Source organism: Pectinophora gossypiella, chromosome 2 (genome assembly GCF_024362695.1).
Source record: "Pectinophora gossypiella chromosome 2, ilPecGoss1.1, whole genome shotgun sequence".
Classification (NCBI taxonomy): domain Eukaryota; kingdom Metazoa; phylum Arthropoda; class Insecta; order Lepidoptera; family Gelechiidae; genus Pectinophora; species Pectinophora gossypiella.
In genome coordinates, this window is record NC_065405.1 from 5,739,628 (window position 1) to 5,763,594 (window position 23,967).

At 36.9% G+C, this 23,967-nt stretch overlaps 6 non-coding genes across 6 annotated transcripts; 4 read left to right on the plus strand and 2 right to left on the minus strand.

Moving 5' to 3' along the window:
* Nucleotides 1-14,695: 14,695 nt before the first annotated feature.
* On the minus strand, nucleotides 14,696-14,767 carry Trnap-ugg (transfer RNA proline (anticodon UGG)). Its single transcript has one exon. It is a non-coding gene; the product is annotated as a tRNA-Pro (tRNA).
* Nucleotides 14,768-14,889: 122 nt separating this feature from the next.
* Nucleotides 14,890-14,961, plus strand: Trnap-ugg (transfer RNA proline (anticodon UGG)). Its single transcript has one exon. It is a non-coding gene; the product is annotated as a tRNA-Pro (tRNA).
* A 1,515-nt stretch (nucleotides 14,962-16,476) lies between these two features.
* Trnap-ugg (transfer RNA proline (anticodon UGG)) lies at nucleotides 16,477-16,548 on the plus strand. The gene has a single exon. It is a non-coding gene; the product is annotated as a tRNA-Pro (tRNA).
* A 3,505-nt stretch (nucleotides 16,549-20,053) lies between these two features.
* Trnap-ugg (transfer RNA proline (anticodon UGG)) lies at nucleotides 20,054-20,125 on the minus strand. The gene has a single exon. It is a non-coding gene; the product is annotated as a tRNA-Pro (tRNA).
* Nucleotides 20,126-20,253: 128 nt separating this feature from the next.
* Nucleotides 20,254-20,325, plus strand: Trnap-ugg (transfer RNA proline (anticodon UGG)). Its single transcript has one exon. It is a non-coding gene; the product is annotated as a tRNA-Pro (tRNA).
* Nucleotides 20,326-22,429: 2,104 nt separating this feature from the next.
* Nucleotides 22,430-22,501, plus strand: Trnap-ugg (transfer RNA proline (anticodon UGG)). Its single transcript has one exon. It is a non-coding gene; the product is annotated as a tRNA-Pro (tRNA).
* Nucleotides 22,502-23,967: the final 1,466 nt, after the last annotated feature.

The window sequence follows — 23,967 nt, forward strand, 5'->3', positions numbered from 1 at the left end:
ACCTACAAAGTTTTCAAGAGCTCGCTCGTGGCAAAATAATTAATTATGAACATAAATACGTAAGTTTTGATATCGTATATAACTATATACAGACAGATAGACATAACACACTTTCCGGGTGGGCAGAACCAGAAATAATTAAGACTGACGAACCATACTGATATGACAGATACTGACAATGATACTCACAATCAGGAGGTCTTGGGTTCAAATCCCGATGGGTACGTAATAACAAAATTACTTTGTGATTCCTAGTTTCGTCAGGACATTGCAGGTCGGTCACCAATTGTCCGATAGCAAGATGATCCGTGCTTCGGAGGGTATGGTAAGCAGTCGATCTTGGTTATTTACCTAAGTAGGTACTTATGTGGTAGTTAACGCCATCTGTGGAAAAACTATAATAAGTCACATAAAAAAGTTGCGTGAGACATGACAACACTGACACCCTTCTTGATTAGGATGGACATTGATGCAACGGCTCACACGAGAAGAAGTTAGTCTACAACGACCATAGAGCAACACGGCACGGACCTCCGCACGACATACCAGAAACAGGGGATCTAAAAAAGCCACATTGTTGCAATTCATCTAAGAAAGCAATATTGCTATTTGACATTTGTTTGCATTGCGCACTTACTTTTATATGCGCAAATGTCAAATTGCAATATTGCTTTTTAGATGAATTGCTTTTAAGTGGCGTTTTTAACCCCCCTGAACTTATCTTTACTGGATACCTAAAAAAAGATTGTTGGTTTTAGTTTATATATACTTAATGTTTATCTCTCTCTCTCTCTCTCTCTCTCTGTCCTTGGCATTTATTATTCCCATCTGATAGTGGAGTCTGCCTTCTCCTCCTATCGTATTTCTCCTCCACTTTGCTCTTTTTACTTAATGTTCAATGCAAAATAATAATCTTAATGGTTTTAACATCTAACGGATACTAGTATTGGTCAGTATTTGAGGTTATCTTAAAGTAATTTTATAATTGTGTACAATTGCAATGGCGTATTTATAAACCAGTTTGAAGTGGATTTTTGTGGTATAACTGGTAATTGGTAGCCCGATTATCAGTTAGGGTTATAAGGTGGAGTACCTTTGGTTGCCGAAACTTTCCTGCATGTGATTGGGCCGTGAATTTCTTGAAAACAGGCAGAGAGTTATTAATTTAATCGTTTATATATTTACATAGCTTGCGAAAAGTCAGTGTATATAGTATTACACCTCTGCCTACCCCTTCGGGGGTACAGGCGTGATGCTATGTTATGTTATTTTATTTACATAAACCAGAGACATCAAATACAATTCCGCTAATAAGTATAGGTGTTATAAACTCTATAAAACATTTTTTTGACGTGACTTATTAGGTTTTCTTCTTAACTACTTGGCCGGACAAATGGGGAGCGCTGAATTGAAGAGAAACGTGGAAAATTTTTCAACATTATTATTAAATCAACCCAATGGAATACTGAAGGGCTTTCCGGGCTACGTTCCTCAAAAACAATATATATGGCGCTGTAAAGATTTTCCTTCGTTTAACCTTCTAATTTCATGAAAAACAGACATGTGCATCTTTTATCTAATGTTTTCGGGTATAAATTATCCGATGGCCCTTTTTATTACACTCGGGCATAGTTACATATTTCACCCATTATTATTCTGATGGAAACAAAGAGAAGGAATATAGGGAGCAACATAATTCTATACATAATGGGATCTAAATATCAATTAATCAAGAATTATTTTTATATATGCTTCTGCCATTACATAGTCACACATCACCAGCCCATTAACGTCCCCACTGCTGGGGCACGGGCCTTCCCTATGGATGGATAGAGAGATCGGGCCTTAAACCACCACGCGGGCCCACTGCGGATTGGTGGTTATTAACGACTGCTAATGTAGCCGGGACCAACGGCTTTACGTGCCTTCCAAAGCACGGAGGAGCTCGAGATGAAAACTTTTTTTTGTGGTCACCCATCCTATGACCGACCTTTGCGAAAGTTGCTTAACTTCAACAATCGCAGACCGAGCGCGTTTACCGCTGCGCCACCGAGCTCCATTACATAGTAGTTTTGAATAATTATGTAGTTGAGTACTGAGAAAATTAATTAATTATCACGTTAAATCTAGACAGCGCCATCTATATTATTTTTGGGGAACGTAAAAGTGTAAAGTCCCTCATTGGGATTAAAATTACGCTTTTGATTTTTAAGATGTTGCCTGTATGCAGTATTTATGACTTGTTGTGACTTACATAGGCTGTTAGATAGCTATATCTATATCCATCCATGTCTTCATGTAAGTAAGTAGGTACGTAGACGTCATGTCAGGTGTTTTTTGTGGCTCAATAATAACCATGTCACCAAGTTGATGAAGTTGGTCATCCACCTCACAACCCACACGCTAGAAGAAGTAATTGGGTACTTATATTACAAAACATACATACCTACATAAACATCCTATATACGTCCCACTGCTGGGCACTGGCCTCCCCTCAATCAACCGGAGGGGGTATATTACAAAACGATTAGGTATTATTATATATCATATTCCTCTTTTTTGTTTCTGTATTGATGTGGGCCATATTTCTGGAAGTATCTTTTTAAGTACGTTACCGTTTTACAAAACTAATTAAACAGTGCTGCTAAACTGAATACCAGCAATCATGTGTAGTCAAATTCTTTATACTTATCCAATTATGCAAGTTAATGACCTTTGCAGAAAGTAGGTAATCATTAATTTAATAGGATTTGAATGAAGAAAAATTAAACAAAAAATGACTAGAAAATTAATATTTTTATATTTTATAAAATAATATTTAAATTTATATGATCTGTGGCAGTGACTATAGTTTTTTGTTTTCTTCTTTTTAGTAAAATATTTATTATTATACACCAATGGCATCACTCACTTTGTGTAAGTTTACATAATTTTTAGACGTCTAGCGCCATCTAGGAAAACTATGTTGTACCGTTATAGTCTAAAGTGAAATAGGTGTTTTCCTACAACTCTATGAAACTATTTAGTTCGAGTACTGTGTGACAGATGGCGCTGTTACTTGCTGTTTCCAGTTCCTTCCAAGAGATGTCGCTGCTGGTTAATAACTAAAAAATAAGGTGGTCAAAAATGCAATGAAAATTAAATTATTTGTTAATTTTACCACGATGTTACGTAATCATTTTTTTTTAATTTAAAATATTAATTATGTTTCCCCTACCTACACGTTTTTATTCAATTGCCAAAACTTTTGTCCTGTTTTGATTATTGTTATTACAAGTACCTATTTTAAAAAGTTCCTCGGAAAAACGGGGGACCCGTTGATGTTTATTATATAGCAAGGTCGCCATTTATATTATATTATTGACTAGTAACATTAGTTAGTAGATTTGGAGTTCTTTTCCGTTGCCCATGTTAGATTTCGCATCAAACTTCTATTTATTTATTCTTTACAATAGTGTTAACAACATGTCGAAACAAATAAAATGCCAGAACGGTATGATACGAATGGTATAAAACTTTCTAAGACTTTGTTACTTTTCCTTAATTCTATTGATTGTTGTTTTATTTAAATATTGGACTGTGAAGTACAATATTCATTAAAATATTAGATTCTATTTGTGCATTCCCATTTTGGGGCGAAACTAACTAGAAAACTTCAAAGCCCTAGAAATAGCACTATCAATTACAACATTACAAAATATTATCTGTCAGCCCTATACTGTATAAAAAGATATAATTATTATGTTGTAATTAATGTGATTGCTATGAAGTCCGGACCATAGTAGTGTCGCAGTTTGCAGGACGCACTCCGCTTGGCTAGCGGCCGCTAATCAAATTAAGCTTTCGGATGCGGATACGAAAGCATAGATGGCGCCTTTTTCAAGACAGTTTTATGAATACTTATCATAGTTGCGACTGATTACAATTCCCTTTTACCTATGCTGCAAAACCATCCGGGTTGGGGATATTATAAAGCTGTAAAATGACTCTATTACTCTTTGGACTTTTGATAAGCTATGTGTATTTTTGTAAATCTCGATTAGCATTGTTTTTACAAAATATAATAATTTTCTAACTCAATAGTCTCGAGTTCTTCACTCTCTTAGAACTTCAAAAGAGACGTCGTTTTCTGACTACCTTAACTCAGCCTACTACCTAAGGGACTTTAACCAGTTCATGAATGTCGCTACATAGTATAAAACAAAGTCGTTTTTCTGTCCCTATATCCCTATGTACGCTTAAATCTTTAAAACTACGCAACGGATTTTGATGCGGTTTTTTTTAAATAGATAGAGTGATTCAGGAGGAAGTTTTATGTGTATAATAACATCCATTAAATAGTGGAGAAATACTGTTATTTTTGAGGATTTTAATGTGATGTCGTAAATAATTTCATTTTTTCCTCAGCATTGCACCCGAGCAAAGCCGGGGCGGGTCGCTAGTAATTTATAAAACAAATATAATATACTAAAGCTGCCTCCACAATGGACGCTGGATATTGTGGCGATCTCACTGCAGGATATGAACGAGTGTGCAAACAGACGCCGTGCGCTTTGATTCGAGCACTGACCACTCACCTCCCCCTCACCCCTGACACGGGTAAAAATTAACACAAGTTTTAGATTATTTTAATTAATACACCACTTCTTTGTGTGTGTTGCCTTTCGAAATCCTTTTTGATTTCGTTGGAAAACTCTGCTTCAGGGCACGTTATGTAAAGACCCCAATTTTTCAGAACGTAAAACTGTTAGTTCGGATTACTGCTGTATTGAGGAGCGTAAGAGTGGTTTGTGATTGGGTTTGGTAGAGGCTCAGACGAGTCTACCAAACTTGAGCTGAACAGCATAAGTAATTATTAAATAAATAAATAAAAATAAAAATAAATAAATAAATAATAATAAATAAATAAAACTATTTCCTCACATAATTTGTGTCAGTTCGGAAAAATGTAAAGAAAGAAAGAAACATTTATTATTATTTAATGTCCGTCGAATCAGTTTTGAGCAAAGCGTTTGGTTACAATAGAAGACAAACCACCAACAAAAATATCGAGCATAAACAACTAAATCACGGACTTTCAAAAGCGTTATCTGAACAAGAAACTGGAATAATAATAGAGTAAATTAATTATTCCTCCCGACAGCGAGAGGAGGTCGTAAGGCGGCCTTAAATTCCTAAACCCAGCTAAAATGAAATCGCTTCCGAGAAAAAGGGGTTTGTTTTAATGCCCATCGGAAATAAATGCTCCAAGACAATAATGTGGGACTCGCCGCTCAGATATAAATTCCGAATAAAAATGTACACTGCTGTATCGAGCGATGGTTTAGTGACGGCCCATGTCGACAAACTATTTTCTTGTTTTACAGAACAATGTATCTATCGTGGCCATATCATAGAATTGATCATTTCATGAAATGATCGACCATTTCATGAAATGGTCGTATTTCATGAAATAGAACAACATTCGTTGGCCACATCATGATGTGGTTTGGCCAGATCAATGAACACAAAACGTTTAACGATATGACCAACTAAATGCATGATTACTTCATGATATGGCCAAACGTTAGCGATCATATCGTAAAATAGTAACATTATCCACCGGTAGTGGCGCTGGTGTCGCTTTGTTTTTGTTTTGCATAATGGCGGCGGACAATAATTATTCTTGTGTGAACGCGAATAATACGAATAATAATGAGCAAATACAAGATAAAAGTGCAGTGAAGCAATGTTTTGACACTAAGGTGAAAAGAAAAACTCGTTTTAACAGTAGACAGCAACTTTATTTTTATTTTTAGGTTATATGGCAAATAATGAAGGTCGAGTGACCACGCTACGTAAATCAATGGACTATTATTGGATTTCAAAATATGATATAATTAAAACTGCGAATGAAGAGATATTAATTTTAAAAAAGAAAAATATAGACGATCCTACTGTCCGTAAAGTTTCTTTTTTTGACGTGACTTATTGTAGATTTGCCGCAGATGGCATTAACTACTTGAAACGGGATTCTATTAAAACGCATAAATGTTTTTGTCATAATTTAAATTATCATAATCCTTTTTTTTATATTACAAGGCATAACGGTAGGTGGCCCTTGGGCCACCCCTAAGCCGCCAGTATGTTTATCTTACACACGAAAAGTATACTGAATGATGACCAATGGCATGAAATAGTGTCAAAAAATATGACGACGACTTCAAAGCGAGATGCAGTTACGGCGTATATGTCAACTACATCAACACTCCGTTAATCGAAAATGACTTTTTAATTTTTATTTGACTTTTAAACATTTTTGTACTTTGTACTAGAGTAATACATTATTTCCTACCTTATTTAGCGTTTTTATTACACCACTTATCATGGACACCCTACATTAATGATATGGCCAAACGTGGATGGAAATATCATTAAACGCTGACGTTTAAACGATATGGTCAGTTGAAGTTGGCCATTTGATGAAATACGACCATTTCATGAAATGGTCGATCATTTCATGAAATGGTCAATTCTATGATCTGGCCACGACATATCCACCCACAGGATAAAGCTAGAACTTCAAGCGACTAGAGGTCCACTGTCCTTCCAAAATCCCATTTCCATTGTTTAACTATTGCATCTGAGAAGCCGGAGTTTACAAAGTTAAGAAGAAGCTGCAGTAGTTTTAGGCGGATGAGATGTTCGTTATGTAAAAATTGACGATTCAAAGTGTAACTATGTTACCTACTGAATAAAGATATTTTTGAATTTGAATAAAATTAATCACCTCGGTTATATTTTAATATCAAGGGTTCGCTCTTCTTTCGTGTGGGTTGTGAGGTGGAATACCAATCTCATCAACCCTGGTGTTAGAAGAAGAAGAAGGAGGAGAAGGGTTTGGCAAGCAGCGTAATACTCAACATGTATATTTTCGTCGTTATTCATTATTCAGTTATTCACTGGCACCTTGCAAATCGTTTCACGTTGGATTGCTAGGTGAGCAATTTGTAGTTTAGTTCTGAATACACTTGTGATCGTATTTACATCCTCCTATGCTTTTTGTAATTGTTTTGTGAAAACTTTTAAGTGATGTTATTGTCTTGTCTTTGTGTGTGGCGTCCTTTTATAATAAACAATTTCTATTCTTTTTTTTATATTCTATTTGTGTATGCTACGACGCAGAGAATTCGGCCACAAATATCAGTTGTGATTTCCTTATAAAACATCGACGATTTCAGGCACATCACTATAAGAGTAAGCCCGCCGCCCGTGAAAGAGTTGCGACCAGCATAAACGCTAAGTCCGGATGAACAAATAAATGAGGCCGATTGATGTTCCCATTCTACAATACTACCCGCAATTATTATCGACCCCGCTTCAGCTTACATCTTCCAAGCCACTTGACTTACGAAGACGTTTTTCATTATCCGCTTTTTGTTTTTGAAGAGAAAAAGGTTGTCAATCTGGGCTTTGAAGTTCGATTTGTTATCTCTCAAACAATTGACTGCAGAGAGCGGGGTTGTGGGTGAATTGAAATTATTTAACAGATACATTATACTATTAGGTTGTTTGGTCTAAAAATATGACGTAACTATCGTGACGAGAGATTGGTACCTAAGCATCTCTGATTCTATCGGAGGTATCACTGCATCGCTGTATATATAGGTATACAGGGTGTTAGTGACATCGTAACGAAAACTTTGAGGGATGACTTAGGCCATTATTCTGAGTTGATATAAAGTGGAATTTTCCATCGCAAAATAATTGAGTATAGAATTGAATATAATTAAAAAAAATAAACATGAATTTTGCGACGGAAAATTTCACTTGATGTTAACTCAGAATCATGCTCTGAATCATTCTCATCAGTATTCGTTACGATGATTACGACACTAACACCCTGTTTGATACAGTTAGTTTTGGTTCTAGTTATAACGAGTAGTATAAAGGAACGTCAACAATTTGAATTTGAATTTTGTATTTGTTTACGAGGGAGCATTGTTTAGAAACAGGTGTGATTATTCATTTCATTTATTTTTAATTGAAGCGTGTACCCCGCTCACCGCTCACGTGTCGCGCGCGGTGGCTTGGAAAAAAATTCTCCCGATCCGCCCCAATGCTCGGAACGTTGTTGACACAGCTAAGTAGCCTCCCGCGACGCTCCGCTTCATTTGCATTTCTCTTAATCTCCGTTATGAATAAAGAAAAATTCTCGGCGACGTTTTTAAGCGTTCCCGGGGACTTAAGCGGCACGAGTCTAATGAAGAGCGGCGCGGGATTAGGCCGCCGTCCCCGCGCCCCGCGCCGCACTTTCGCGACATTACACTTTTAATTTGAACGAATCTTATTATTTTCTTTTGTTGATTTAAGCCCTCGAGCCGGGAGACGGGTCGAGACGTGACCTGCAGTGGAAAAATGCGATTGCCATCTAAAGCCAACCGTTTAAATGAACGAGATTGGAGCTTAAAAAGTATAATGGACGAGGGGGGCGGGGGTGGCGGTGCGGCGATCTGGGGGCGCAAGATGGCCGATTTGCGATTGAGATGAGACACTCCCCGCGCCCGCGCCCGCCGAGATCAAGCAATATAATTAAGTCGTCCGTTACATAAGTATACACCCACCTACGAGATATTTCAATTTATCTAATACATATTATTATCATTCATGATTGAAAATATCGTTATATTACATTACTGGTAAATACTAATCTATTTCTTTAGGTAAATATAGTAAATAATTATACGTAATTGCTACACTTTATAAGCGTAAACGGGCTTTTTGGAACCTCAAACGGGATGCTACGGGAGCAGCTACACTAATTCGTAGCGGGCGCAGCGAGGCGTAGCAGCATTGCGCGCAATCTTCTTGAAGCTTGCGATGCATAAGCTTACATGCTACCACATACCGAGTATAGCTCATTTGATAGTGTAAAATGAACATAGTTGGTACTTAGGCGAGGATTTATCCGACGTCTGCGCTTACGTATTCATAGTAACAGTTCAAGTCTTACACGGGCACCACTCTTCATCTACCAAGAGAGGCTTTAAGTAATTTATTGGAACTAAGAAGTTTCAACTCTCAGTAAGTTGCACGGTATTTTTCGTTTAAGTTGCTAGGTGATAGTGTCGGTTATTGTATGGCAATGCCTGGGAGTGTTAGTGTAGGAGAGGGGGCAGCGGCTAAGACGGGCGCTGGCGAGAGATCGGCGACACCCGGCGATGACAAACTTGATCTGGTCACGTAATGAAAAATGACAAAACTGCACTCCACGTAGCGGCGCTCGCGATCCAGCGAATCAGCCGCCTCCCCGCCTACTTCTTGTAATAGTAGGTACCTACAAGTGTTCCAGGTGAGACTCAGTTAATATTTTCACTAGTTTCGGTGTGACAACGATACGTTCGAACGTAACAGTGATAGTTAAAAACAGTGGCTATCAGAGTCAATCGAAACCTCAGCTCATCCCCAATAAGAAACAGCGGGGGCCAATCGAGGAGACAAAACAAAACGAAATAAAGCCTTTCCTTTGAAGAGTTCCAGCATAAGGAAAAGTTGCGAGGTATCCGAGGGGGGCGCGACCGCAACCCCACCTGCCGACCAAAAAATATGCCAGAAACGAGTCGAAGGGGCCGCCTCTTCAGCCGCGAAATTTCAGCCATACTTCCAAACCTATAATCCCTCATAATCACCTTTACAAAGCAAAGATTAAAAACGATTCTCGCGCCCTAGCCCCCACCACCTTTATATGCGAAGCAGCGCAAAGTAAGATTAAATCATTATTTTTCTTAAGCTCCTCTCGTTTTTTCTCCGTTCTAGTTGAAGTTTTTTCCTTGGACTTTTGATGCGGACGATCAAAGACTTGTGTTCATTTACATAACATTCTTAAATAAATTGCGGCGGGGGAGGCAGTACAACATCTTAGTGCTCTGAGTAAACTTATTAATGCGGTCTCCGATTGATGCTTAATGTACTATTAATTTATTCGGCGGATTAGTAGAGTGGTGACGCATAATTTGGAAACAAAGGAGCGGTATATTTACTGTTACTTGATTGGAAAGAAATGTTTGAATCGGTTCAATTGTTACTACTTGAAACATATACATCAACAGCATTATTTTTATTTTCATAATTCTAATCCTTGGAGCTTGGACTAGCAACTGCAGAATGCACATCGCGAATATTGTCAAAGGTGAAGGAATCTACTTGGTAGCATACATTATCGTGATCTATTATAGTATGTCCGTGGGGTGTTGTGAATATAAGTAATTTATCTCTCTTGAATACAGATATTGATTAGATTATTCATGTAATAGAAAAAATAATTAGAAAAGCCAGCGATCTGCGATAATGTGCCGACACACATCTTTACAGAGAAGGACGCACTTTGTCGATTTCTTAATTAACGTGTTTAAGAAGTTGAGAGTAAGGCACTTTGTACTTTCCAAATACTTACCTAGATCATTAGGAAGCGACTTAATTAACGAATTCTGTATTAATAAGTAGCCTTATACACACAGTTTTGCGACGACGACTCTCGTAGCTTGTTAATTTTTAATTGTTTCAAATTCTCTAAAATGTTTTTAACATTTCGACTAACTTCACAAAATTTGTTTCTCGTGTGTAGAGCAAGAGCATATCATCATAGAAATAGAGTAATAATTTGAAGGAGAACAATTTTAAAGTTCACCTGTAGAATATTCCCTTCCGTATTCTTAAGATTTCTGCTAAGGGTAAAGTATTTTCCTTATTCTAAATACAATAATAACGTGTAGGACGTTACTACTTTGGTAGCTTCTCATATCACAAAGCAAGTTAGAAATTTTAATTTGGTTTATTCATATAAACTACATAACATAACATTACAGCTTATATACGCCCCACTGCTGGGCTCAAACCTCCCCATAATCAACCGGAGTAGGTTTGGAGCATACTCCACTACGCTGCTCCATTGCGGGTTGGTGGAGGCATTTGGGTAAGTAGCCCTGGGACCAATGGCTTAATATGCCTTCCAAAGTACGGAATCATCTTACTTTTTCGGACAACCAGGTGATTCAGTCTGCAATGTCCTACCCAAATAAAGGACAGTCTTACAAATTGATTTTCGAATGTGTTCCCATCGGAAATCGAACCCGAACGTCCAGATCGTGAGCCCAATGCTCTAATCTGTAAGATGAGAGGCTCTCATACAAATTACCTACGTGAATACAAACTACTTCTCGCACCTGTAGCAGCAATAAAGCACGCTACCTATTTGCCTGGCTTGAACTTATCTGACTTAAGCCGAACTCGGTATTTAGTTAAGCTTAAGTCGCGGGCGCTAACTTGTACATACATGTTTGCACATGCTCCTTAAGTGGCTGTTTGATTGTTTTAGGCGCAGGTAGGACTGAGCCCGCGTGAAATATGTCACTACTTACTGTTGGTAAGCCAAGTTTACTCTCAGAGCTTAAGTTTTACAACTTACACCTAAGTTATACTGGGTAGGCAAGTATCAGTAGATAAAGTTCAAATTCAGTTTACGTATGCGCAAGTTTACGATCTGCTGGTTCGTTGAATGTATTAGATGCTGCAGATGGTATGTATGTGTTAACCTATATACAAAGCTTTTACATTCCTAGAATCCTGACATGTCTAAGAGCCACGTCGCCTAATAATTTATATTGCCATTTATGTTTCCAAATCGTCGTCAAGTGAGATAACTTCCATACATTTAAATATAAATTGTTTGGTGACGTCATCGGCTTTTTAGCCGTACCATCTCCGTGACGTTGCGTTGGCGAATGTGGAGGAAGCAAGAGAAGTGTGTCAGGATCGAAGCAAATGGAATTCTATAGTCTCTGCTTACCCCGGTGGGAAATAGGCGTGAGTATATGTATGTATGTATGTATCTCCGTGACGTTCGAGGGGATAATCGATGCTGATTGAATTTTCACCTTCATAAGTAATCAAAGCACAAACATAAAGCACATGTAATCTCGTGCTATTCTCGTCTTTCACAGCGGACGCGACCTTCCCAAGACGTTGACTCCATTGAATGCTATTGATCTGCACAGATAAGTTCGTCTACTTACCTCCAAGAAAGTGCTTTATCGGAGTATTGATTTTAGAAGGCGAACGATGAAATAATAAAACGAAACCGTCGCGTCGCATAAACTTGCCGCTACATCGACCAGTCGATTGCCAATAAGTAAACACGGCGGCAAAGTCGGAGTATTTAACTTAATTTTTGAGCTTCCAACGCTTAATTGGCAGAGGCGCACCGGAATGTCGTCACAAAAGAAGCACTTAAATGAATGACGAGCACTCGCCGGCTCAAAATAAACTTATCTCTGGCGGGCAAGGGTTAAAATCATTAAAAGGCATAATAAAGTCAGGTGGTGTGGGGGTTGATGTTGGTGATTCAATAAAGCGCCACTGTTCCGCTAATAATGTTATTTATCAAGTTTTATACCGCACCCGGATGTTCGTACGAGGAGAGTGCCAGTCGCGCCGCGCGGCGTTTCTTCCCTGTTCTCTCTCGTGCCGCGCTCCATGTTATGTTTATGCATTATCTATCTTTATTAGTACCTGTGAGTTTACTTAGGGATACACTTTGAACTCAATTGTATACCGTAAGTGTAATTGTACTACTTACATAAAATTAAATGCACTTAGAATGCCAATATAAAATTGTAATCGATGAAGAAATCGATAACCGTACTTTCTGGAAGTCTGGAGGATCTAATTATAACAATGTATTTTTAATATTTGTTTTAAGAGCAATAAAGAGATTTGTATTTTGTAACGCCATGGCGGCGGGATTTTTTTAGTGGTGCGGACTCTAGTAAAACTTTTCACTGACTACTTAGTGTAGTCGTATCGTCATTCAACCATCGAAGAAGCATCAAAGCAAATAGTACTTAATCTTATCGTGCTTTGTACCGGTACAAAGCACGTCGACCTCTGTATAGAGATGTGCCACCACTCGCCTGGGACGGTATCGTACGCTGTCAACATTCCACTCCTGTCTTCTATCACGTTGTGGATAGTCTATAAGGCTGGGTGACGGATCATACGGAAAGCGGGGGAAGACGGCAGCTTTTGTTTTTTTACACATCCATACACATACATAAGATTACAGCTATCCCCCATTGGGGTAGACGATGAGATGTCACTTTCGGTACCAACTTACTCGCGCATTAACTACTTGGCCGGAAGTGGCGGCAGCGACCATATGCAACTTATTAGCGTAGATGACATATCAACGGAGATACAATTATTGTTTTTACGAAACGTTAAAACTGTTTCCATAGATTGTATGAAATTCTGAATTATGTTGTGACGCCATTAATAAATAAGTCAAACGTGGAAGTCTGAGTTACATAGGGTAGTTTCCAACTAGTCAAATCAGTTACTTTTTACTAAACGTCAGAACACGAAATTACTATGGAATTTGTATAAAAAAGCAACATGTGACGTCATAGAAAAACGTGACAAAATGTCGCACGTATTACATTGTTCTTTATTAAAATTCATAAATAAATTAAATTGAAAAAAGAAAAGGTTTTTTGTCACCTTTAGCCCTTTAGTCTTTATTTTATCTTTGACCGAGGAAACTTCCCAAATTACCAGGCAGGCATATTTGGTCTTAATCTTTTTCCGGGGTAGTAGTATTCATTATTTTTCTGGTCAAGTAGTAAGTACCTAAATGTTAATCGAGGTAAAACAAATTTAAAAAAAAAGTAGCAGAGCTACACACCGTTTCCGCTCTCAGCTGTCACCCAGCTCGCGCCCTATCGCCTACATTCACACATGTCGCCGTCTAGCCTAGATTGTATGCTATCATATCTGAGTATCTCTACTGTCGAGCCCACTGACTGGCCGATATTGTACTTGGCTTTGGATTGACAATAGCGAACAGGCAGCTTCTTATTTTAAAAGAAATTCTCTATATTTTTTTAAAAACTGTGATAGGATATTTGACAGGTCATAGATAAAATGCTAATCTAGAAAAAGAACCCGCAGACAATCAAAAAATATATTTTTTAATTTTAATTATGAGTACGACGTTTGACCGCTTTTATTGATGACGTCACACGATAGAATTTTCGTACAAATTCCATAGAAAATTTTCGTTTTTACGTTTCGTAAAAAGTATCACATTTGACTAAGTTGTAAAGTAGCATATACAAGTTCAATGTAGTATTATGCATCAACGTAAACAAGTATTTTACTTAAAAGGCGAATAGTAATCTTAATTTTAAAAGTAAAACGAACTTTTTTTTTTTTAAAATAGCTTCTATTTCATTAGAGAGAGGTACCTACTTTGTGAACGACACAGAATTAACATAATAAATCTAGGAGGCCCATCAATCAAGGGCCAGATGACTTCTTTCAAAAGGCTTCTAAGCCCTCACTTTCATGGACTTGCCGACAAAACCCCGCAATCGTAATTATGCCCTTACAATGCGTTAATTTACTCTTTTGTCGGTAAATATCTACAAAGACATTTTAATAAAAAATACATTTACTTTATCTGAAATTGCAAGTTTTTTTGTGACAGAAAACAAACAAAATAAAGCTTACGACTATATCGCAAATGGGGTAGTCTGAGGTACATCCATCGAAAGATGACCTAAGTACCCACAACTCACCGACTTTCTGTTAGACCAACGTGATAGGTGGCGAGCTACGGCTCACTCGCCAAAAACAAAATTAATTGATGGTGGCAAAAGCAGGGCCCGTCCGGGATTTGAACCCGGGGCCACTCACACCCAAAGCGAGTATCATACCACTAGACCAACGGGCCGGCTGACTGTCATTTGTTAAATAAATAATTCTTATTGAAATTATATTGATATTTTATTGACACAGCTGATTCATTTGTACAGTTCCAAATTGAGAACTATCGTACGTTGATCATCTTCAGCCGGCCCGTTGGTCTAGTGGTATGATACTCGCTTTGGGTGTGAGTGGCCCCGGGTTCAAATCCCGGACGGGCCCTGCTTTTTATTACTATAACACCATAATATAATCGGACTCGATTATAATACTACTGTTAAATAGAAAAGAGTCGATCGACCTAATATCGACTGATACATCACTATGCTAATGAACGTCACAACACTGATTTACGTACTTTGGCGGATTTAATTCTTTCTGCGCATTGACACGATTGTAGAATGTTATCTTATTGAAATATAATCAATAATTGTACTAAAGTCATTATTCTGTTTAATAATACATATGTATACATTTCAACTAAATTTTAAAACTAAGTCACTTAGTTTTGCAGGCCAGTGGCTAGTTATCTTTAAAATGCATGAATCTTTACAATAGGCTGTAGCAACACATTTTGTTTTTAAAAAGTACCACATACACAAACGTAACCACCACATATGTAAACTCACACCTATTTCCCCCCAAGGTAAGCAGAGACTTTGTGATTCCTAGTTTGGTTAGGACATTAAAGGCTGATCACCTGATTGTCCAAATAGTAAGATGATCCGTGTTTCGGAAGGCACGTTAAGTCGTTGGTCCCGGCTACTACTTACTTATGCAAGTAAGTAGTCGTTACATGAGCCATGTCAGGGGCCTTTGGCGGCTCAGTAATAACACTGACATCAGGGTTGATGAGGTTGGTAATTTACCTCACGACCCACACGATAGAAGAAGTACTTAAATTTGTATACACAATCCCGCTAAACAGATTCGTAAACAGAGACGTCACTGCGATACAAATAGGGTATTCCATTTACGCGAACCGCTGGAAACTCCCATTTGGAATGGCAGTGTTCATTTATGTAGTTTTAATTCCGCCATTCCTTAGCTCGGGAGGATCTTATTTCATTAGCCGGCCGGGGCGCGCGCCAGCCATTTAGCTCGCAAGCTACAGACAGCTCTGTAGACACATTGTTGCTAGAAAAGCGGACGGTTTCATATTCTTAGAGTAAATATTATGTATAAAACATTTCCTTAGCAACCATTTACTTAGTCGTTGGTTCTGTATACTAAAAAGTGAAGTAACCTCCTCCCTAACACACATACACACACACACACACACACATGTAAGCCTCTGAGCATGTGGGCGCACACAAGATGAGAAAGAGTGGATGGTTTTATATAATAGGTACATATTATATTGAGTGAAAACCATAAATTGAGGTATTTCGATTGTAAGCTAGAACTCTAGTTATATATTTAGTAGAATAGCGGTCGATTTTCTATAAAACAAACATATATATATATATATATATGTTTTTTGCGTACTATACACTTAACTAGTAGGTATGTTTTAGCAGAATGAATCGACATACATATATTTTTGAGATTGAAGAAATTAAGTTTACAATGGTTAATTTATATACACTTATTCATTTCATTTTAACTTCATTTATTTCAAAGTGTGTGTACTAACAATAGACGATTAATTGCAGCGTGTGGTGGTTGTGTGTTGGTGTATAAATAAACTGGTGAAAATGAAAAACTCCTTAAGTGATTTTGTTTCATATATCAGCCGGCCCGTTGGTCTAGTGGTATGATACTCGCTTTGGGTGTGAGTGGCCCCGGGTTCAAATCTCGGACGGGCCCTGCTTTTTAATACAACATAACTTACCTAATTTGTTTTTTTTTATAAATTAACAATTCAAGACCTTACGTGTCTAATCGTCAAACAATCCCCCCAAGTTATTCCAGGCGCAAAGGTCCCCATTACACTCGCCATCACCATTAGGTGATTATAGCTTTTAATCCAAATATATTACCAGACTTTAGTACATCAAACATTTTTCTTATATGCTATACACCTCTGCCTACCCCTTCGGGGTATAGGCGTGATGCTGTGTTATATTTCATTTTTCACCAAGCAAAGTTTACTGTATTCTTCTTCTACATTTGTGGGTTGTGAGGTGGAATACCAACCTCATCAACCTTGGTGTAGGAGGTTAGGGTTAGTGTAGTGTTTTAAAAAAAAGTCAATTAATAAATTGGTCTGAAAACAAGGTATTAGTGTCGTTCATGCTTGTAGGTGAAATAATAATATTTTGTATTTCAATGGGAGTACTTCTTCTTTGCGAGTCGATGGCGATCGATACTAAATTTTTGCTTACGAATAATAATGGTAGTACTTATATGTTAGTTTTGTCTAGTCTCTATACCGTGTGAGAGCCCTCAGCCCTCCCCATTAGAATAATATGTCACAACAAATAATAAGAAACAATCTTGGGAACGTGTAGAAAGCAAGTAATATGTATGTCAAGGTAACTCTGAGAAATACATATAAGGGAGAATTTACATATGTGTGTTCAAGTTTTCCTGTAGTGCCACATACCTACTGAATATCGTCATAATTCAAATTCGAAAATATCTTTATTCAGTATGTAACATAGTTGAATTGTCAATGTTTACATAACGAACGTCTCATCCGCCTAAACCTACTGCAGCTTCTCTTAAACTGTATAGCCGAGGAAAAGAAGGCACCGGGCCCTAGACGTTCTTAAAAAATAACATAAAATATTGTTATAAAATTATTATTCACTAATTAGGCTGCCTAATATCGGTTCCCAGACAGTTAACTTCATACATTTTATATCTTCTAAAAAATCACTAACCTTCTAATAAACTTTTTACAAAGTATATTTTTAATCAGTCTTAAAACTGTTCAAAGTATACGTTTTTACAATAAGATTTTCCATTGACATTCAGAATTTACCTGAATGGCAATGGGAATCTTATTGGAAAAACGTATGACATTGCCCCTAGTGATCTTATCAGTGGACTGACATGTAAAGCAAGTTTATTTTTATTCCAGGTGTTAACAGTGTGCCGATCACTATTTTTTTCAATCAATTCTCTATTGTTTTTAAGTGAGTATATTAAGTTTTCATAGATATATTGTGATGTCAAAGTTAAAATACGAAATTCTTTAAATTTATTCTAAGTGACGTCTGGGTTCCTAATTTAAAAATCGCTCGAATGACTGGCTTTTGCAGAACAAAGATACCATTTTTATTATTTGTGAGGTAATATTACAAGTATCAACAACGCTCCGCCTCCCTCTATCATCAGCCTTGCTTCACTCGTATCGTTGTAAATACGATATAATTGTACAACTCTACGTAGATAGGTACTTGATCTTTTTATGTCGACTGTTTTGCTTCTTATTAAAACTGTAAGTAATTAAAACAATGTTGGATACAGTCACATTTGATATATTATGCAAGAAATACTGCGTTGACAGTGAAATGAAGTGGTCAACCCGCACAAATTTTAATAACACACACGTGCCAGTTGTCATGTGTGCGAGTTGCCACCTGACCTAATGAAAAGAAGATTTTTTGGTATACGTATATCATGTAGAAAATTCATCTGTTAATTCTTGATCCACACAATCAAAGTACAAAAACTAACTACGTTTGATAAAATGTGGGATGATAAGGACCCTATCTCACTTGGACACCATCTCATAGCGCTGTACCGTGGTGTCGCGACCCTGTTAGCAACAAAATGTATGTAAGTAGTTGTATATACCGGCAATGGTACTTCTATTCTTATATCTTGTAATTGTCAATGTTGTGCTTATGTGCAATAAAGTTTTTGTATTACGAATCCCGAACAATTTCTCGCTGGTGGCACAACCGTGGTATCCCAGTGTGATAAGACCTTCATTTCTGGAATATCGTAGAACTCAACAGAAGGTGCGCCTACATTTCACAGAACTATGCCATATTAATTAGTAAGTATACAAAAAGTGACATCGAGTTTCTTTCAGGACAATTTCTTTCACAGTTTACTGCAATTATTACAAAGTACAAACGTGAGTTTTTTTTGTCGGTGAACATATTATAGTTACTTAGTGAACAAAATTATTTTTCGTTTTTGAATAAAGATGCATGTTCCATTATAGTACGGTGTACATTTGTCTAAGCAGTTTGCCCACAGATATTTTCCCTGACGATTAATCTAAGGCTGATACAAGAATAGATTATCATACAAAAACGAACAATAGCAATAATCATTCAAAGATAAAAGTTTTCTTCTACAATCGTCCCACAGTTTATAACGATTGCTCTACGTAAATCATCGTATTGTTTGCATGAGACAATATTACATTAGGCGATTTTTTACAAAGAAAATAAATCCAAGTACTTATTTCTTATTGAAATTTTTCCATCAACGAGAAATTAAGAGATTTGAAGCTGCCATTGTGGAAGTGTCTCTTGCTGATTGATGTTACTTTTAATTACAATTTTTAATGTCAACAATACATAAATCTTGCTCCTAAAGACGTAATGGAATTTTTATGTTGTTTAATTGGGGAAGTTTTCCTTTTGTCCATGGTGTTCGTGAGTTTTGTTTTTCAGGGAAAACTGTTTATTCTTTCGTATTCTGAGTATGTGTGTTTATTATTTAATTAATAATTATACCTACCTACTTTTAGGTAAGCACAAACATTGTGTTACATCATTAATTAGAAATGAAATATAATTATTATTATAAATATAGTACTTATGAATATAAGGTGACGCCCAATTTATTTTAAGCTAACTTGGGATAAATATAAAATACCCGTCGCACAGCTAAGAAGTACCTGGTAAAGTATTTTCATAAAATAGATTTATATTTAAGCTATCTCTCTAAGCATCCTTGACAATGGAGGAAATTAAAATAACTAAAACAAGAGAAGTGGCCCTCACCCGCTTTGAGGAGACTTCTCTTCGAATTTACGATTGTAAATAGGGCATTTCGTTTGTTTACTTATGACCGAGTAATTCTCTGAATCCGTATAATTACGGGCATTAAGATGATTCCCTTTCCTCAAACAAGACGAAGAATGAGAATTTAAGTAATGCTAAAACATTCAAATGTCCGCGGCCCACGAGCCGGGTTTTAAAGTTGAGGTTATAAATTGTGAAACTGCTGGAGGGATTAACATTTTAAGGGCAAATAGATTTTCGAAACACAGAAGTAGGCTCCATTCAAATCCAAGACGAGTACCTGTCGTACCGCTAAAGAAACAGGCTTCTTGAGTTGAGAAGACGACGTCAATGTGTTCGGTTATTAAGCTAATTAACGTTCGATTCACTTATAAAAAGCAGGGCCCGTCCGGGATTTGAACCCGGGGCCACTCACACCCAAAGCGAGTATCATACCACTAGACCAACGGGCCGGCTGATGAATCTATCGAAATTTATTGGTAAGTGATTAAACTCACTTGTTTTACTGAATTTGTATGCACAGATGGTTTTAGAGAAGTATAGTTTTAGGCAATGTATAACTTTGTTTTGAAAAGCAAGCGGCCCGTTGGTCTAGTGGTATGATACTCGCTTTGGGTGTGAGTGGCCCCGGGTTCAAATCCCGGACGGGCCCTGCTTTTTAGTATCTGAGAAAATATTCTAAAACACCGGACAATATAATTAAAATAAAATACAGTGTCATAAACGTATTAATGTTTCGTATGAAAAAATTGATTATTAAAAGTTATGGTTGGAGTAATGATCGATAAAAGCAATAATGTAGTATAGAGTCATTGAGTCCCTCTGGGCGGGGTCTGGCTATCAAAATGATCTGGTCCTCGTCGTGTATCTGATGTTAATCGAGATATTACTGCTCGAGACTCGCAGATGACAAAATGAGCTTGATGCGTAGGGCTGATTCTTTCTTTCTTTCGTTTGATGATTTTTTTTAAATGAAGGAGTGGACTTGATTTTTGCAGACACTTTTCTAATTTAATTTTATGTTATACTTACCTGTCATTTTCTTATCCGCCAAAAAGGAAAGGGACGGATGATTACAGCTGTTAATTTTAAAATGAATGAGTACATGAACGAATAATCCGGACGAATCAAATACGCATTTTGCAGCAACCCGTTTGACTTATGCTCTTAACTTAATTCAGTTTCAATCTAAAATTTGAGAGGGTTGTTATAGTTCTGCCTAAAATTGACGTGTGTTCCATAAATGTTATGCCTGTCTATTATCCCTGTCTATGTCCCTTTCCTTTTCGGTGGATAAGAAAATGACAGGTATAAATTAAAGTAATATGAGATGGTTTGTACGGGAATCGACATCAATATGTACTTTACCTGCAACCGGCTGATGATGATGATGGTGATGTACCTTACTACCTATTTTCTTCTTGTCTGCTTGCCGTACTTGAAGTTAATAAATTACACTTAATACGTTTATCGTTAAAGTCGACAAAATTCTATCAATCAGATTGAAGGATGTTAAATCAAAAGTTACGTTACATTAGGTTGTCTCTACAACATTATTTAATTTATAAATTAATTTTATACCTTTTTACTCTGTATGATAATGACAATTATCAATTATTAAATGCAAAAATACACCATAAACATTTCGACGAATGCAACTAATTATTTGCTTAGCTACCTACTTATATTTTATTTGCACAATCTGTGGGGACAACCCTGCGCTTCTATCGTTATACACTGCTTAGGGCCCTAAAATGTTGCACAGACGTAATACAGTTTTAGTTAAGACAAAATTTTTGCTTATAAATTCAAATTCTGTACAAATTATTTAAAAAACGAGCTGAAATAGAATGTTACACAGTTACTATACTTTTTATTTGCGAATGAACATTATGTAATAGTGCAGTCACCAATCCTGGAAACAGTTATTTTTAGGACGTAGCTAAAAACAAAACAACGATATAATTAATTAAGAAAATACGACAAAACAAAGTGTACGAAAGCCGGATTTTCCGTGAAAGTGTTTTTACCGTATTTCAAAAGAAATCATTTTGCGGAAAATGGTACTGAACGATTTTTCTTTAAAACAGGTAAGAGTATTTAATGCTGCTAATTAATACATTGAATCCTATGAAAGCCCGTAGGTACTTTCAGTCAAATAGAATCGGGATTATTAAAAAAAACTCTGTGTACCATTTAAAAGCGCCTTTCGTCCGGGAATACTGTTTGCTCGATTGATAGCAAACGGAGCGATCCTTCAGAGGAAAATGTACCGGCTAATGATTTGCTAACGATCATATTTATATTTTAATGCACCCGCGAGTAGATTATTTCTTTGAGGGCTGCCTCGTTGATCGCTCAGGCGGATATTCTACATGTTGTACCTACTTTTTGTAAGATGTTCCGTTTTGTTCTTTGTATTTAATACAGTTATTGACGCTATTTTGTAATATTTTTTAATGATGTACCTATCAAGAGAAATAGTGCTTTGAGGTTTGAACACAGCTGTCAGTTTCTACTGAATAAACTCGCGTTGAGCTAACATGGTGTGATTTATGCTTTATTCTATAGTAGAAGATCAGTGCTCTACAGTGTCCTAACATTAATATACCCATCTAAATCAACATGGCGGCTTAGAAGGTTTCTCTATGATAGTCTCTCGAAAATTGTGTGTACATGGAAAACATCTGAACAAATGAAAACGTAGATACATTGTAATAGTTATCAGAAAGTGAAATTGCATATGCCAGTCAGCCGGCCCGTTGGTCTAGTGGTATGATACTCGCTTTGGGTGTGAGTGGTCCCGGGTTCAAATCCCGGACGGGCCCTATTTTTGAAAGTTCAATGGAAACTCAATTAGCTTTGTAAAGCAGATATCTACGTTAGATACCTATGTTGTTTCACACCAACTTGAAAGGAAAACATACAGCTGAAAATAACACATATATATCCTTTCCAGCCGTATTCGGCCATGGCGACAAGTCTCCAATCTAGGAACGCCTAAGATGCGCTCTTATATGGCTGAAGTATCCGATCTTAGCAGTGAATGTACGGCCACATTCACTGCACGTCAGCACACCTCCGATATAATTATAATGTTATGGCCGCAGATGGTCGGGCCTTCAGCTCGTCGCGTTTTAAAACAAGCTCTTCCCGACGTTTCTGTTCAAAGCCATATATAGATAGCACATTTATAGATATAACAAACACACTTTAGACAGTACAGAAGCCAATTCACTTTTCACCAAAAAATAATGCATGCCCTTTTAAAATATTGGTTCCTCAAAAGAGATCGATGACATGTATTCATCTTCTATTCTCGGTCTTCAATAATAAAAAAATAATGTTGGTTCGAAGGCATAGGACATCCGAAGTATTTTTTCGTCTAGAGTCATGACACGGAACATTATTGTTCCATTATAAGAAAACCAAAAAGCAGTTTTTACTTACATAGTAATTATTAAAATGAAAGCATCTACAAATACACGAATAAATTAAATCGCCAACCGTATAAATACTGTAAGTATTACATATGAATGGTAGTAAAAATGTACGTTTGAATTCGGTTTTACTTTGATATACCCATTGAATTTCACAAATATTCTATTCAGGAACGGAAACAGAGCTCTTTATAAAGTCCGACACTACTTCTACTTATACATGTCGTGGGCATACATACATACATACATAAACTCACGCCTATTTCCCACCGGGGTAAGCAGAGACTATAGAATTCCATTTGCTTTGCATTTGCATTTGTCGTGGGCAGATCTTAGAATATTGATCATTTCATGATATTATGTTCGATCATTTCATGAAATGGCCAACTTAAGTTGACCATATCGCTGAAGGCGTTGACGACGTGATCGCTGGTCTGTGAGCGCACTAATATGGCGGGAATAATTCCGTTGTTAGTCAATTGTATTGACAATTATGTCATTATATATTTCAACAATTGCAACATAAAAATACATTTTAAAAAATGGTTATCAAAATATTAATTCTTTACTTTTTAATTAATTTTATATTCATCAGTCTATCTCTTATTGTCGGCCGTGTTTGTAACCTTTATAACTACTTAAAGTCAATTAAATTCGAAGTGGCAAAACAATTAGCGTTTTTTACTACAGTCTACGAGTGGGCAAAGTAATTAAAGCACACACACATTTTAACAACTGTACTTAATTGCAAATAAATCAAAGAACTAGATAACTATATATAATACTCGTAATTATTGCATACCGTACAAACAGTTTAATCATGTCGGGAGGTATAAAAGCCTCCCAGCCTCGCG